Source organism: Anser cygnoides, chromosome Z (genome assembly GCF_040182565.1).
Source record: "Anser cygnoides isolate HZ-2024a breed goose chromosome Z, Taihu_goose_T2T_genome, whole genome shotgun sequence".
In the NCBI taxonomy this organism is placed as follows: Eukaryota; Metazoa; Chordata; class Aves; order Anseriformes; family Anatidae; genus Anser; species Anser cygnoides.
In genome coordinates, this window is record NC_089912.1 from 71890989 (window position 1) to 71907675 (window position 16687).

Below are 16687 nucleotides of genomic sequence, written 5' to 3' on the forward strand. Positions count from 1 at the left end.
CTTCTACACCTGCAGATTAATATCTTACTGTAACTGCAGGTCTTGCATAAATAAAGCGTAGGCCTGTCGGTACGCTGGGGCAGTCTGCAGCAACAGCTTGGTCCTCCAGGCTGACAGTGCGCTGCAGAAAAGTGCTTGCCTAACTCTCTTCCACGAATTCTTCCCGCCCAAGCAGACTTCCCGAGGTGCCTGAACCTCCTGCACAGCACCAAAAAGCCTCTCCATTTACCACCCTCAGCAGAGGAAGAGGAAGGAGGACCGATCTCCTGCATGCAACAGAGATGAGGGTTGGAAGGGGCTCTGCACAAATGCATGATAAAATATTTGAACCACCAAGCAGAATTTGTTTTCCTTCCAAGTGAAACACAGACTCAAAAAATTAAGGCCTTCTACATTTTCGCTCCTTTGGTTCAAAGGGTTGATGCCAGTTGCTACAAGTATCCCAAAGATCCAAAGGATTCCTTCTGCTGCAGAGGAAGCGGTGCTAACCCTAGCGACAAGGGGTGGTCAGCGATGGATGAAGGCATCTTGGATCGTCCCAGAGCTTCAGTGGATCAGCATCCTGCTTAAGCTATTATTCCCAGACCCTGGCTTTCACCACCTACAAAAAATAGCCTGGGTGATCTGTAGCAACTTCTACAGCAAAGGAATCCTCTAGGTTTCATGCGGGACTATACCATGCCCGGTGAGATAGATTAGGCCTGGAGAAATTCTGTCATCAAAGATACTCCCGATACCACAGGAACGGTACGCAAGAACTGCACGGTCACTCGGGTTATCGCTACGCTGAAGATTTTTTATTTTATTTTTAGTGTAAGCCTGCAAAACTGGAAGGAAAAAAAAAAAAGTAAAAGGATGAACTGGACAAAAAGCGTAGGAGAAGCGATGCAGAGGTATTTAGTCCCCACAGAAGCGTGCTCACAGCTACCGGGGCTTGTTAAATTTGTCGCCCTCCTTCCCCCTGGCCGGCCTTCCGCGCAGCAGCCCAGCCTCACCGGGGGGCGAGCCCCTACGGGAGAGAGACGCGAGGAGCAGCTCGGGGCTCGCACGAAGCCAGCCGGCAACTTTCGTTACCCGGGTCCTGGGCGCAGCCCGCCGGCCACGCAGGGGAGGGAAGCCCGGGGAGGCGCTGGCACCGGCGGGGCACCCCGAGGGGGGCGTGAGGGAGCGCCGAGGGTGCCCCCGGACCGCTCCGCGGGGCTGGGGGGGGGGGGGCGGCGGGCAGGCGGACCCCAACGGCCGCGCCCGGCCGAGCAGGTGCGGCGGGTGCGTGCCGCCCGGTCGCCGCCGCGATAGCATCGCTGCGCCGGCCGTCATTACGGAGCGATAAATCCCCCGCGGGGAGCGTGCCCCGCGCCGCCGCCGTTCAGGGTCACGGCGCGGGCCGCCCTCATTAGCCGCCCGGACGCGCCCGCCCGCCTCGCGGCACCTACCAGGTAATCCATGTACCGAGCCGCGCCGCGCCGCGCCGAGCTCCGCGGGGCCGCCCCGTGTGTGTGTGTGTGGGGTGGGGGGGGGGGGGGGGGGTGAGCGGCGGCTCCGCTTCCTGCCGCCGCCGCGCGGGGAGGGGGAGGGAAGGGAGCGGAGCGGGGCTGGCGGCGCCGCAAGGTGCAGCGGGGCGGGGGCTGCGCGGGCGCTGTCACCGCCGCTGCCGCCGCTGCTCGCGCCGCACCGGCCCGGCCCGGCCCGGCCCTGCCTGCGCGCGGGCGGCGCGGGAGGGGCGGGGGGGGGGGGGGGGAGCGAAGCGGGGAGGGAGGGGAGGGAGGGGAGGGAGGGGAGCGGGGAGGGAGGGGCGGGAGCGGCGCAGCCAACCCCGGCCCCGCGGCACCGAGCGGCGCCGCCCCGCCCCCCCCCCGCGCGGCGTCAGCGTCAGCTGATCGCACACGTGGGGCGCCGGGGGGGGGGCGCTTAAAGGGGAAGGCGCGGAGGGGGCGGCGGCGGGAGGGGAGGGGAGGGGAGGGGAGGGGAGGGGAGGGGAGGGGAGGGGAGGGGAGGGGAGGGGAGGGGAGGGGAGGGGAGGGGAGGGGAGGGGAGGGGAGGGGAGGGGAGGGGAGGGGAGGGGAGGGGAGGGGAGGGGAGGGGAGGGGAGGGAAGGGGAGGGAAGGGAAGGGAAGGGAAGGGAAGGGAAGGGAAGGGAAGGGAAGGGAAGGGAAGGGAAGGGAAGGGAAGGGAAGGGAAGGGAAGGGCGGGAGAGGGCTGGGCGCCTCGGGGGGGAGGCGGGGGTCCAGCCCTCAGCGGTGCCGGCCTGCAGTGCCCAGGGATCTCAGCGAAAATAAATGTCGCTGGGTGGGCATCACGCTTCTAATAAAAGCTGAGAAGCGCCGCTCAAGCATCCAGTGCCTGTGAGCGCACCGAAAGCCGACCTTACTCACGCGTTACAGCGTCCGCAGCCTCCTGCTAATGCCGTACCCTTACTCGGGAATAGGGTCTGTAAAAAAAAAAAAAAAAAGTTCCCATAAAAATACGGAGCGCTTTCTGGCATGAAGACCCCGAGGCAATGAAAATGCTACCACATGTCTTCATTGGGGATAGACAGTTTGGAATCAGAGGCCCTACAAGACACAAATTCTAGTCAGTTCAAAAGGACCCGCCCTGCAATAAAACAGCCTCCTGCTTCACTGGCGGTACACACAAGAAGCTAGAACTAAGAAGTGAGACCAGTTAGAGGAATTCTGAGGTTCAGCAGGTTGAAAACTGACAGAAAATACAAAAGGTCTGACGATAATAGACTTCAAAGTATAAACTTGAACCATAAATATCCGTGGCCACGTATCACCAAAATTATTTCCTAGAAAGATCCAGAAGGGTATGGAAATGGAAAAAGGACTGGAGGCAGAATGGATTTTTCATGAGGAGAACTTGAGCACGGGGAGCCAAGAACAGTCAGCAGCTGTATTTGCAGCTCTGATCTCAGTGGGTAACTTGGAGCCTGCTGTTGAGCAAACTCGTGTAACTGTTACCAGGGGCAGGGAGAAACTGCTCTGAGTAAATAAAACTTGAAGCAATTTGCAGCTCTTTATCTGAAATATTGACAAATGTCAACGTGCAGAGATACTACAAACAAAGATGAATGACTGCAACGGGAGAAGCAAGACCTCTCAATCAAAAATCTTCCCTTCCTTTTTCTGTGCTCTAATGCTTTGTTACGTTCTGGCAGTAGGGTCACTCTGTCTGTCAAGGCTAGATGTTTTTCCTACAAAAGAATGCATAGTTATGAAAGCAAGCAAGCAGATTTTGGAAAGGGTTTTCCACTTGTTCCCCTCCCATTTCTTGTTTTCTGAAATATTTGTAGGTCCTTCAGGTAATATTACTAGCAAAATAACAACAAGAAGTATAAAAGGAAAGGCTAATGGTGAAAAAAGGTCAAAAGGAGAAAACAGGTTCCGACTACAGTTACACTGATGCAAATGTATGATAATTTCAGTGAAGGCTGAAGAATTTTAGCCCGTGGGATATAAAGTAATTGCAATATTACAGCTGATTTTATATAGATTATTATTTAGTCTTCCTTGTACCACAAAAATGTTACTGTTGGTAAAGCAATGCAAGAAGATTTGCATGAAAATTTTTGAATAGATTAGTCAATAGATTACATTGCTAAGCAGACGGGCACTTACCTTTCTAAGTCACTGCTACCTATGCTGTTAGTGTTGTGGACTCATTTTTCATTTCATGACTCTTCAAGGGAAGGTCATGAAACAGTCCAACAGCAAGGAAGAAAAATAGCTAAGTGTCCCAGTCTTAAACTGACAGCCATCCTATGAATTATTAACAGAGTTTGAGGACCAAATGAGCATAGACAGGGAATCTCCCTTTGGTAGCAGGGGTTCTGTCTTTAAGAAACTGTGGAAATTTGGAGCCCTAGAGTTACTACTTTGTTCAGTTTCTTCTCACACACACTCAACAAATCAAATGACTCTTCTGCACTTTTTTTCTTTTTTTTTTTTTTTTGTGAGATGAAGAAAATAGCATTTTCCAATAGCAAGGTCTTCTGAAGTTAAAAAACAAAAATCATGGTTTATAGCAGTTCAAACCTGATACTGCTTGGGCCACTGTGTAAATACCTTCAAGAGATGGATTAGAAGTTGTACTTTCACATCCCTGTTGAAAAACAACGAGGAGGCAAACACTAAGAATTCCAGTCCCATTCCACCTGACTTTCTTGGATGAGCTAAGTATTGGGACTTTTGCGATATCTGCGCGGTACATGTTATGAGGATTACAATTCTGATTAAGGTTTGCAATACATCTTTCTAGTACGAGTAGTGTTTACAAAGCATTCAAATATTTCTGTCTTTATGTTGAGATTGTTTCTGCCTTTTGTAATGAATAAATAAAAGGAAGCAATACAATGACACAATGGTCTTTACTGTAGTATTTACATTCAAACACACGTTTTCATCAGTGGCCTTTTCCCTTGGCTTTGACCACAGGATGAGAATTCTGTTAGGGCAGAACTACAGTTATGTTCCAGATTTACCCCTAAGAAGAAAACACCTAGAGAGAAAATATTCTATGTGTCTCAAACTATGACGGGGGCTGTTTTGGGATCCAGTTGTTAAAGCCTTTCATCTTTCCATTTGGTGTTGGAAAAATCATATTTGTCAGAACTTCTCAAACCATAGTCTTGTGAAGGTGTGAAGAAATGCCATTACAATAGTAAAAGACAATACATTTTATGATGTACATAATACCTGTGGGTATAATAATATGTAATAACAGTGACCATCCTGTAGGTCTGCCTGTCTGAAGGATAGCAGTGCAGTCCTTTGACTTAAGCTGTACAATGACTTGGAACAGAGCCCTTCACTGCAAAAGAACAAGATTCAATAATGGCACATATGAATTGGTGAGAAGAAATATGGAGTGTCAAAGCAATTGAAAGAACAGCTGATTCAGAAACAAAAGTAATTGCACTTTGCTTATGACCTTGTATGTCATAGTTATATAAGGTAGGTAAACTTATTGAATATATTCTAGCTTTATATGTTCCTTAACAGTCGCATCTTCCAGATTAATCAGTGTGAATACAAACCTGTACAACTGAATTTTCTCTGTAGTCAAATTATAACATATATTGAGAATATGCTCAGCAAAGCATTGCGCCTATCAGTGGGAATGACCATTTCATCTCTGCCTGGAAATAATGAACATCAGATACAAAGCTAAGTGGTTGAAATCTTTTTGGAACCTTAAATGCAAATCAAGTAAGTAAGAAATAATTTGTTGGTATAGATGTATCTTTATGGAAGAAAGGAAGATACAACAGTGTTTTAGCCTACTCTAGGTAACATATGCTAGAAGAGAAATGTTGACTTAGTAACACACGCCTTAGAGTTTGAACTCCAGTAACAAGTTCACACAGAAGTAATTCTTTCATTATTTTATTCATGTTAGCTAATTTAAGCTATGCAGACATGTGAACACAAGTTATAATTAAACCTGCATTTTGCCATGTAGCATATCCTTAGGAGCTCTTTTTTTTTTTTTTTCCCTTTAAAGCACATCCTAACGTCCCACTGATTTAAAGTTTTTAAACACTTTACTGCATATTTCTGGTGAATTAAAGTATGCTATTAGTGATAAGGCACACATATCAACATACAACTGAAATAGGATTAAAAAGCAGAGTCTAGAAGCAAATCTGAGATATAGATATCAGACCCTCAATAAATAAAACGTCTTGAACCATATCAGTCCAAAAGGAGAATTTTGTGTGGATGTGGTTTACCTTGACCTCAGTAAGGCTTTTGACACAGTACCCCACAACATTCTCCTCGAGAAACTGGCTGCTCGGGGCTTGGACTGGCGTACGCTTCGCTGGGTTAAAAACTGGCTGGATGGCCGGGCCCAGAGAGTTGTGGTGAATGGAGTCAAATCTGGTTGGAGGCCGGTCACTAGTGGTGTCCCCCAGGGCTCGGTACTGGGGCCGGTCCTCTTTAATATCTTTATCGATGATCTGGATGAGGGCGTCCAGTGCACCCTCAGTAAGTTTGCAGATGACACCAAGCTAAGTGCGTGTGTCGATCTGCTCGAGGGCAGGAAGGCTCTGCAGGAGGATCTGGATAGGCTGGAGCGATGGGCTGAGGTCAACTGTATGAAGTTCAACAAGGCCAAGTGCCGGGTCCTGCACCTGGGGCGCAACAACCCCAAGCAGAGCTACAGGCTGGGAGATGAGTGGCTGGAAAGCTGCCTGGCCGAGAAGGACCTGGGAGTATTGGTGGATAGTCGGCTGAATATGAGCCAGCAGTGTGCCCAGGTGGCCAAGAAGGCCAACAGCATCCTGGCCTGTATAAGAAGCAGTGTGGCCAGCAGGGCTAGGGAAGGGATTGTGCCCCTGTACTCGGCTCTGGTGAGGCCGCACCTCGAGTACTGTGTTCAGTTTTGGGCCCCTCGCTACAGAAAGGACATGGACGTGCTCGAGCGAGTCCAGAGAAGGGCGACCAAGCTGGTGAGGGGTCTGGAGAACAAGTCTTACGAGGAGCGGCTGAGGGAGCTGGGCTTGTTCAGCCTGGAGAAGAGGAGGCTCAGGGGCGACCTTATCGCTCTCTACAGTTACCTTAAAGGAGGCTGTAAAGAGGTGGGGGTTGGTCTGTTCTCCTACGTGCCTGGTGACAGGACGAGGGGGAATGGGCGAAAGTTGCGACAGGGGAGTTTTAGGTTGGATGTTAGGAAGTGCTTCTTTACCGAAAGGGTAAAGGGTAAAGGGTAAAGGGTAAAGCATTGGAACGGGCTGCCCAGGGAGGTGGTGGAGTCACCATCCCTGGAGGTCTTTAAAAGACGTTTAGATGTAGAGCTTAGCGATATGGTTTAGTGGAGTACTTAGTGTTAGGTCGGAGGTTGGACTTGATGATCTTGAGGTCTCTTCCAACCTAGAAATCTGTGATACTGTGATATCAGACCCTCAATAAATAAAACGTCTTGAACCATATCAGTCCAAAAGGAGAATTTTGTGTTGGTCAGATGTGTTTATGAAAATGATTGTAGTTTAGCCACTTTTTGAAGACAAGGAATATAGAAGAGATTATATCAACTGCAGATCATCTGAAAGGATTCCCATTTATTTTAAAAGCAGGAAATATGGGCCAACGTACAAATTCTTGAGGAAAAAACAGATGTAGCAAGCAAGAAGATACTGTGAACTGAACTCGACAAGTTAATTAGGAAGTCTTGGAAATGAATCATATCTCTCAAATTTTTTTTGTTTGTTTGTTTCAGTTGTAACTATTCCTAAGGTATTTGGGGATGTTTTTGTACGTAAGGTTCTATACACCCGAGGTAACCAAAGTCTGAAGTGGTGACAGTCCAAAAGAATCCTGATAAATCAACTTCATGCTTCCCTAGTAGGACAGCAGATGTAATTTTAAACTGAAAAACTGAGGAGATAGTGCTACACCAGAAAATATGCCACTAAACAGGAGAGCAAATGTGAGTAACAGAAAGTGTTGTTTCCTTTTCAGCTTCACTATTATCTCTGTACTGGGGATATTGAAAAAGTAGCCTTTTTAAAAATCACATTTATAAATTACGTATCTGTCTCTTTGACTTCCAGCTCACATACAGAAATCTGAACGGCATCTGCATTGTAGAAATAATGTGAATTGAAGGTCATGCAAATGTTTTTAAGCACCATGCCTTCTAGGTTTGAGAGCTTCCAATTAAATACCCGTATAACTACCTCCGCCTTCACATGAACTGCTCATGCAAGGTTAATACCTGTGGAATATAACACTGGAGATATTCAGTTCAAATTACATTGGTTTTTTCCATAAAGCAGTTTGGTTGACTGCTGGCTACTCTACAAAAGCTATGTTTTATATAGAGTGGTTTCAGTATTGGGTGCACTTATGTAGATAGGCCCAACAAAAGGTAGAATGTTTTATGTTGAAGCAAGTTTTCCTATTGTCTTTTCTAAAGTTATGATGAGTAACTAATGTTGAATGCAGCAGGCTGTTAAACATACTGCATAATAGAAGTTGATTCAAGAGATGCCTGTTTAAGTGCTTCAGTTACCAATAAGTAGAGACTTGGTTCAAATGCTTGTAGAATTAGAATGTTAAGTTGGTTCTCTTTTTTTTTTTTTTTTCTCAATTGATTTTCCTTTTGAAAACCCACAGGTCAGATTCTCACTATTTGTTTTGGATCACAGTGTTTTAAGAAATTATTCTGATAGTGTGAGTGCAAGTGGGAAAGGATCCCCATGCAAAATGGGTGATCTTCATAAATGAGAATGGGTGCCCATTCTGAAATCCCATGCAGAAACCCACTTAAAAATATAAACAATATTTGCATCCGTATCATAGCCTTTGTATATTATAGCAATAGTGAGAACAAACATATTCCATTTATCCTTCTTATTGCAAGGCTGGAACCTCTGTCTCAGGAAAGGCAGAAAAGCCTATCCCCCTGTTTGCAAAGGTCCAGGTACTTGACTTGAACACCCAAATCATATTCCCAATAAAAACAATGGCTTCGTTGCTTCTACCCCCAGTAGGAGCAACATTGGCTACCTGACCTTTGTATTTCCTTCAGAGGTCTTCCCAGTAATTGAACTGGATTTTCTATAGGCCGTACATGCTCATTTTTACAGCTAGGCAGACTGTCACCAAAGAGAAATGCTGTTCCTGAATTCCTGACTGTCCAGAATTCATGTACTCTTAGCCATGCTCCGTCATGCATGTGCACCACTTGATAGTTACAGAGATTATCCATGGCCAATGGGGAAATGCAAAGCAAACAAGTGAAGTAGCTTAGGTATGTTGGTCCAATCAAAACTAAACAGCCAAAATGAACCGAGGTGATATATTCATGTGTCACATAGCTAACAGACCAATCAAAAAACATGTTTTGCACTGACCATACAGCCTATGTATTTTTGGAATACATATTTTAACCTTTGGATTTAGGCTAAGTTAACATTACAAGATGACTCTGAAACAGTCACTCTGACAGCTCTCTGTACTATATCTTGTTCGTTACCTAGAAGATCCTTCCACTAATATTATTCCAGAATGACTGGAAGCCAATATCCAAGAGTGAGACAAGATTATAACAGTACCAAGTGGGGTACCCCGTATCTTTTATACATAGGAATATGGCAACAAGTAGGTATTGGGGAAAATATGCTTGGTTTAATACATTGACTGACAGAATACTTCAGGAGTAATATAAATAATATTTTAGTTCTCAGGTCAGAGTAGGCACCCAGAGGGAGTCAGGAAAAAAATTTTCTGAAGTCTCAGAAGCTTAAGATTGATCACTAATAAATGAAAAAATCAATGTCCAGTTCTGCAGTGGTGAAGAAAAGAAGTGCTTGGCAAGTGTATTTGAGGGTCTTGTTATTTAGAACTGATTGAAAGCAGAGAAAGAGGAACTGGAAGCCTTCTCCTACTTCCCAGTGGCCTCTTGTCCTTCCATAATTCACTCAATACACTGTCTAAAGATCTAGAGGCTTCTTTGCAACTTCCTTCTGCTTTCTCCAATTCAATGCTTGTCTGCTTTCACCCTCGCAAGAAGCATTTACCTGGTTCTGCACAGACCAGGTAGGGAAGGGATGGCCAGAAATAAACATGCAGCTTGTTGCCTGTTCTCACAAAAACAGCCCACACTTCACACACTCCATCTGCCTCCCCTAGCAAATTCAGTTCCCTGAGATCTTGCAAAACAGGTAGCAAGGTCACATACTGTTGTTTACTTTGGCTGTGCCTAGGAGTTAAACTTGCCTATTGCCACTGGTATTAGTGAGAAAGCTTCCACTGATTTAATCTGATTTCAATGAGTAAAACTAATAATTTCTTATCAAACTCCCTTTTCCTTGGGCGTTTAAAGGAAGGTCAAGGAAGCATTCATTACCACATTTTTTTTGCAAAACTATTTAGATGTTGGTGGTATTTGTACAGCAGTTTTAAGATGCCTCCATCAGCCGCTAGAACATACAGCAATATACATTGTTTATGTTCTTCTTTATTGCTCCCTGCAGAACAACATCTTTGAGAAATTTTTCTTCCCCTCTCAAGCGAGACATAATTATAATTAGGGTAAACCACATATAAACCTTTGGGAAAAAATCTGGTGTAGCAAGAGTTAAGGACATTATTGACTGAACCAGCTGGGCAGCATTATGCTATTCAAACAATTTCATTCTGCATATGCATGCTGCCCAAAATTAGGTGTAGAAAACAGCTAGAGGCAAAGCCAGTTGTAACCCTGTAGCTTATTAACTATGACATCTAGATTTTTTAAGGGTGTAAAAACATATATAATTAATTCCTCATATGAAATCATGATCAAAGGCTTATTGCCATTTTTCAAAGGGACAACAATTTCTTTGCCCCAAAGAACAGTTCACTGTCAGGGAAGCATTCGGTCTGGGAAGAGCAGTGTGTGTTCTGCTGTCAGTGGCTTGTTTGTATTGGGAAGACATGCCAAACCAATACAGAAGTTAACAGACTATTATACTAAATGGTGAATTTGTCCTTACTATGGGCAAGGGCAGATCTGTGTTAACTGCTTGTATCTGATATAATTACAATTAGGCACCATATTTAAAATCATGGTGTCTTACTACCTTAAAGGGTAAGTTAATTTAATGTTTTCCAACCAGAGGGATTCAAATGGGCAAAGGGAATGCCAAATAGCTGATTTTAAATATCAGCAGGGGATCCTAAAAAAGCTGTTCTGTTGGAGGTCACAAGCAAGTTGTCTTGAATCAAGGCATCTCTTAGCATTCCTCATCACTGCCTTTTACTTTTCAGGCTCTGTTAACCTGCTCTGGGACTTGAGATGTAGAAACATGTAACTAGTTTTTTCACTAGGGATTTTTTTTTTTGTGTCAGGGTAATGCTCCTTTCTGACAGGCTTTCTGCAGTATGTCTGTACCATTAAGTATGCATTTACACTTGCAGACACTCAGGCATGAAACCAATTTTATAGACTTCATAGTAAAATGTAATTACAAACAAAGAATAGAGAGAATGATCATCTGTTTTATAATCTGTTTATTTTATACAAACCATAAATGATTATCTACTATTCTGTATTATTATTTAGAGGAAATTGCAAGTATATAGTTAGCAGATAAAATCACAGGTTTTGAGCCTCACCTCTGTCCCTAGGAAGATCATGGAAAAGACCCTCCTGGAAGCAATGTCAAGGCATATGCAAGACAAAGAGGTGATACCATACAGCCAGCACGGCTGCACCAAGGGCAAATCGAGCCTGACCAATCTGGTGGCCGTCTGTGATGGAGTGACTGCATCAGTTGACAAGGGAAGACTGATCAATGTCACCTACCTGGATTTCTGCAAGGCCTTTGACATGGTCCCACACGGCATCCTGGTCTCCAAATTGGACAGATGTGATTTGATGGGTGGGCCATTCAGTGGATAAGGAGTTGGCTTGAAGGCCGCACCCAGAGAGTGGTGGTCAATGGTTCTGTGTCCAGGTGGAGGCCGGTGACTAGTGGTGTCCCTCAGGGGTCTGTCCTGGGACCGGTGCTGTTTAATATCTTCATCAGCGACACAGGCAGTGGGATCGAGTGCATCCTCAGCAAGCTTGCAGATGACACCAAGCTGAGTGGTGCAGTCGATACACCAGGAAGGAAGGGATGCCAGGGATGCCACCCGGAGGGACCTGGACAAGCTGGAGAAGTGGGCCCATGTGAACCTAATGAGGTTCAACAAGTCCAAGTGCAAGGTGCTGCACCTGGGTCGGGGCAATCCCAGGCATGAGCACAGACTGGGAGAAGAACCCACTGAGAGCAGCCCTGCAGAGAAGGACCTGGGGGTTCTGGTGGACGAAAAGCTCAACATGAGCCAGCAGTGTGTGCCTGCAGCCCAGAAGGCCAACTGCGTCCTGGGCTGCACCAACAGAGGGGTGGGCAGCAGGTGGAGGGAGGGGATGGTGCCCCTCTGCTCTGCCCTTGTGAGGCCCCACCTGCAGTGCTGCGTCCTGGTCTGGGGCCCCCAGCACAAGAAGGACGTGGGGCTGTTAGAGCAGGTCCAGAGGAGGGCCACAGAGGTGGTCAGAGGGCTGGAGCACCTCTGCTACAAAAAAAGGCTGAGAGAGCTGGGGATGTTCAGCCTGGAAAAGAGAAGGCTCCAGGGAGACCTTACCACAACTTCTCAGTACTTAAAGAGGGCTTATAAAAAAGATAGAGAGCAACTTTTTACTCAGGCAGATAATGACAGGACAAGGGGGAATGGCTTTAAACTAATAGAAGGGAGATTTAGATGAGATGTTAGGAGGAAATTCTTCACTGTGAGGGTGGTGAGGCACTGGCACAGGCTGCCCAGAGGAGCTGTGGATGCCCCATCCCTGGAGGTACACAAGGCCAGGCTGGATGGGGCTTTGGGCAACCTGGTCTGGTGGGAGGTGTCCCTGCCCATGGCAGGGGGGTTGGAATTAAATGATCTTTAAAGTCTCTTCCAAACCAAACACGTCTATGATTCTATGATTCTATGTCAGCTATACCTGCTGTAATCCTGGATAAAACACACTTTATTGTACACTTTTCATATTGTGGTCACTGTCTCTCTTAGTTTAAAAGTTCCTTATAAACCAGATATAAATTAAATTGTACTTAATTACCATGGTTGTGCTTCTGCTTTTTGTTTGTTTGCTTGTTTGTTGGTTAGAAACTGACCAAAGAAAGCATTTTGCTAACAGTTGGTTTCAGGGCTATTTTTCTGTATCAAGTTGCCCTTAAATACAAATACCTACGTTTTGATTTTTTAAGAAAAAATAATTAAAATTTTAGATCTCAATGTTTCATACACTTTTGTTATCTTTACCTGGTCTGATATCATATAACACAAATCTCTTTAGGTGCTGATGAGTACAAAAACGTCTGTCTAGGAGCTAATGCTACAGAGCCACCATTGCCTGCCAAAGCAAACATTATATGAGTTTTGACTTCAATGAGTGTGGAAATTTTGTAGTACCAGTCGGCTCTTTTCACTCCCTTGCACGTTACCCAGAAAAACATCAGGGCAACCTGGAAAGTTACAAGAAGGTATGAAGGAACCTGGTTTTTTATGCATACTCCTCAGAGAGATTGCAATCTGACAAGGTAGTAAATTTTTGACCATTTGATCCAAAGACATAAATAGACTCCTATTGACGTTAATTAAAATTGGGTTAAGTCCTGAACTACTGTAGCTAATGAGATGGAGTTAGGGATTTTCCAGTACCTACAGTCTGTTTTAAGTGTAAGAACATCTTTAAACCAAGAGAGAGCACCTATGCTTTGAACTATAATTTTCAGCAACTCATAAATAAACGATGTTTTAAAAATCCTTACCTTTCCAGGTAAAACTTGAAAAAAATATATTAAAGAAAAAAAAAAAAGCAATGAAGGAATTCTTAGAAACACCAAGAATATTTTGGGAGATAATCAGGGCTTCCAAGCATCTCCCACTTTCAAGTGCAATGGAAACAACTAGAGTAGTACATGAATAACTTTCTATGTCCTGTGACAGAAAGCCAGCCAATGAAGAACAGACTTAAGAAAAAGATAAATATTTGGGTATAAGGAAAAGGGATGCAAGATCTGGCCAGTACTTACTTACCAACATGGGTTTTCCTTGGCCAGGATTGCTTACCTGAAATACATCTTTTGAGAGGTTTTGAGTGAAACTATAGCAAAACTCCTTTTTTAATACTTGAGTGCTAATAATCATACACATAGTAATACCTGGGCACATTTCATACAAATAGATCTGAATTTTCTTTCCGTTTCTACTCAGAAAGTCTCATTTTTGCAATTTATGTAAATCTTCATTGTCTATCTTATTAGCAGGTACTACAGAAGTGTGAGTTGTAATATCTATAGAGTAATCACTGTATATAATATGTACTAAAAGAGATGTGATCGCTTCTGACAGTATTTATTGTACCTCAACTGCACAAGTCGTTTAGGGTTAAACCTAACATGTGACATTCTGAGATAGTTTAAACAAAAATAAACTCCATCAGTAAATTTACTGTTGTTACTGTGTTGGCAATTATCCACAAATATTCTCAAAAATTTTCACAAATGAAATTTAGCACATTCAGAATTACAGCCACATATCTCACTTAATACCACAGCAACACTTTTTCATAGTGATGTCTAACAGGTCTCTGAGGCTTATGTTTTTTATTCTTTCTAGAGTACAAAGTATATAAATATTTAATCCTTTTGTCCTTTTGCTCCTTTTCAGTCCTCATGCATGAAAAAGTGTTTCAATGAACTTTGCTCAAGAGAGGTCTGAAAGGTGAGCCTATAATTGTTAATTTTAAATTGAACTCAAGCAATTTCATCCCACAAAGCTTTTTAGTAGAACAAATACATTACCAGTATTATACTATGCTAAGTCCAGAATGGGCATTCGTTTATTTTTTGTTTGCAAACCAATATATGGTGAATAAAACAAAAGCAAAATTATCAGCCATACAGACAGGACAACAACACAATTAAATTTACTTTATTATTAGCAGCAAAAGCTAAATCTGCTGAAATCATCTTTGCTTCTACTGAATATGCATCCATTTGACAAACCTGGGTTAGTTACTACATGCTTTCTTATTGTCTGTATACTCTGAATACTTGCTATACCCTGTATTTTCAGGTGCATTATGATGATGACCAGGACTAGCACTGGACGCATAAACTGATACTACACTGTCAACTCTCCTGAAGCAAGCGACATACTTAGTGACATATTGGAGGAGAGGGGAGTGCTTATCCCTTCGAGGAAGTCTGCCTCTGATACCTGAGTCAACAATCTGTTCTTTGGTTTCACTAAGAATATTAAAGGTGTATTCTTGCTAAAGTTAATTTCATCTTTGTTATTGGGGAGGCACCTTCATACTTAGAAATATGACTCCGGTTTGCCTCTTTCCTCTGAAGACCTGATATGTTATCATGTCTGCGTGTAAGAGTTTCTGCATATATGCGTTAGAAAATAGTGACTCTCTTGAAAAGCTTGATAATATAAATAGTACTAGGATCCTGATACCTCTTTCCCACTCTTTGAAAGTGGAACAGAAAGACTGTGGTTTGCCAGATGTCATAGAGAAAAGCCTGCAGGAGAGCCAGGGCTGTATTTCTTAACTACCAAGTCAGTGCCCTAACAACATGTCCAGCCATCCTTTCTTGCTTATGTCTTGGCAGCTCGGTTATAAACCTAGTTTGTGAGTAACAAAACCAGTTAGTGACGATTGGCTAAACAGCACAAACGCGGTGACACTGCAGACATGCTAGGCAGTGTCAGACTTACGAGATTCTCAGCTGCATGACAGTCAAGAATATAGGAGTAAATATGACAGAGAGTCATGAATGCTTCAAAATGTGTTTCCACTCAAGCAATTTACTGTATGGGTGGAAATTTTAAACTAATACTGTTCACCCTTTCACACTGTTCCAAAGTGTTTTAAGGATGAGGATCTAAAGACAGCATGTGAATTCAGCCTCTTTAGTACATTCCTTTTTCTATTGTACAGGTAACTACAGCTCCAAAGGAAAAGCAGGACAAGAGTGTGAATATACTGAGTCCATCTCGAAGAATTCTTGGTTAGGAATAAACTACATTTCTCCTTTGATCATCCTCCACTTATTTGTGAGGATGGTAAAAACAACAACAACCACCAGCAATTAGCTGGCCAATAAAGAAGAGAATTATGAAGAGAATCATAAGAGAATCATAATTTAAAAGTCTTTGAGAGACCTCGCAGTCAAAATGAATCTCAGATCAGATAAACAGGTCAGGTTTTTTTAAAAAGCTCTCAGTAAGAGCTAGGTACTTTATGTGGTAGCTCCATAGATTCTGGCTATGTGTACACATCCAAAGCATGCTTTATAGAGTCCTTTGACTCTCACTAAAGTGCTTTTCGTTTTTCCTTAGGGGGTAGGACGAGTATAGGCTTCATGTTTTTAACCTATATGAAGAATATGTGGAAGGAATACCAGCTTTATTTTCTTTCTATTTTACTCAATATGAAGGACAGATTTGATTCATATCTATTTTTGCAGTCTTGATTAAGTAATAAATTAAGGCTTTCTGTATAAGTAGCATGAATTTGGTCACTTGCTTCTATATGTAGGGTTTAAGAAAAGGAAGGTGAGTATTTTAATTCCTTGACATGAAACTGTTAATACTTTCTGAAGAAATTAAGGTTAAGGATTAACATTACTCTGAACACATGAAAAATCATAAGTAATGATACTAAAATAACCAGAGACTGGGGGAATCATTTCAAGTAAAGCTACATATATTGTGAGCGAAAAGCACAGTATGTTTGTGTTTAGAGCAAATGATCCTTATTAGTGTTGATCACTAATTCTTCATTTCTACCCTGTTCATCTGTTTGACACACATATTAATTTACTGTCTCAGAACTGAGTAAGACTTGGGCAAAATTAAAGCTTTTCACATGTTCCTTTTTCAATATTTATCTTTCAGAGATCCAAGACATATTTTCTACATACAAACAGATATTGGTAAAATTCACAATAATGTCAGTGGGATGCAAATGGAAAATTCTGGTAGTGAAACTTTAACTTAGATCCTACCGGGTCCCATCTATCATTCCTGATATCATTCCTGCTACAGATCAGGAAGTTCTGGTTTATCTCAGCTGTGACAATGGGCAGAAAATAGACAGTGGATTCAGTCTCTAGGCAGGGAACTGTCAAGAGGTTTCAATA

At 43.5% G+C, this 16687-nt stretch overlaps 1 protein-coding gene and 1 long non-coding RNA gene across 8 annotated transcripts in view; one reads left to right on the forward strand and one right to left on the reverse strand.

Annotated features, from left to right (window-relative positions):
* Window positions 1-1702, reverse strand: part of ARL15 (ADP ribosylation factor like GTPase 15) — a 216914-nt gene extending 215212 nt beyond the window's left edge. For 4 of the 7 annotated variants that reach the window (XM_066988914.1, XM_066988911.1, XM_066988910.1 and 1 more), the window contains exon 1: window positions 1434-1699. The gene's annotated coding sequence lies outside the window, so the exon portion shown is untranslated. Of the gene's footprint in view, window positions 1-1433 lie in introns of all 7 variants that reach the window. The other 3 variants (XM_066988909.1, XM_066988908.1, XM_066988912.1) reach the window with 2 other exon arrangements.
* Window positions 262-16687, forward strand: LOC106035602 (uncharacterized). The gene is made up of 4 exons (XR_010827945.1): window positions 262-1436; window positions 12826-13012; window positions 14202-14255; window positions 14610-16687. It is a non-coding gene; the product is annotated as an uncharacterized lncRNA (long non-coding RNA).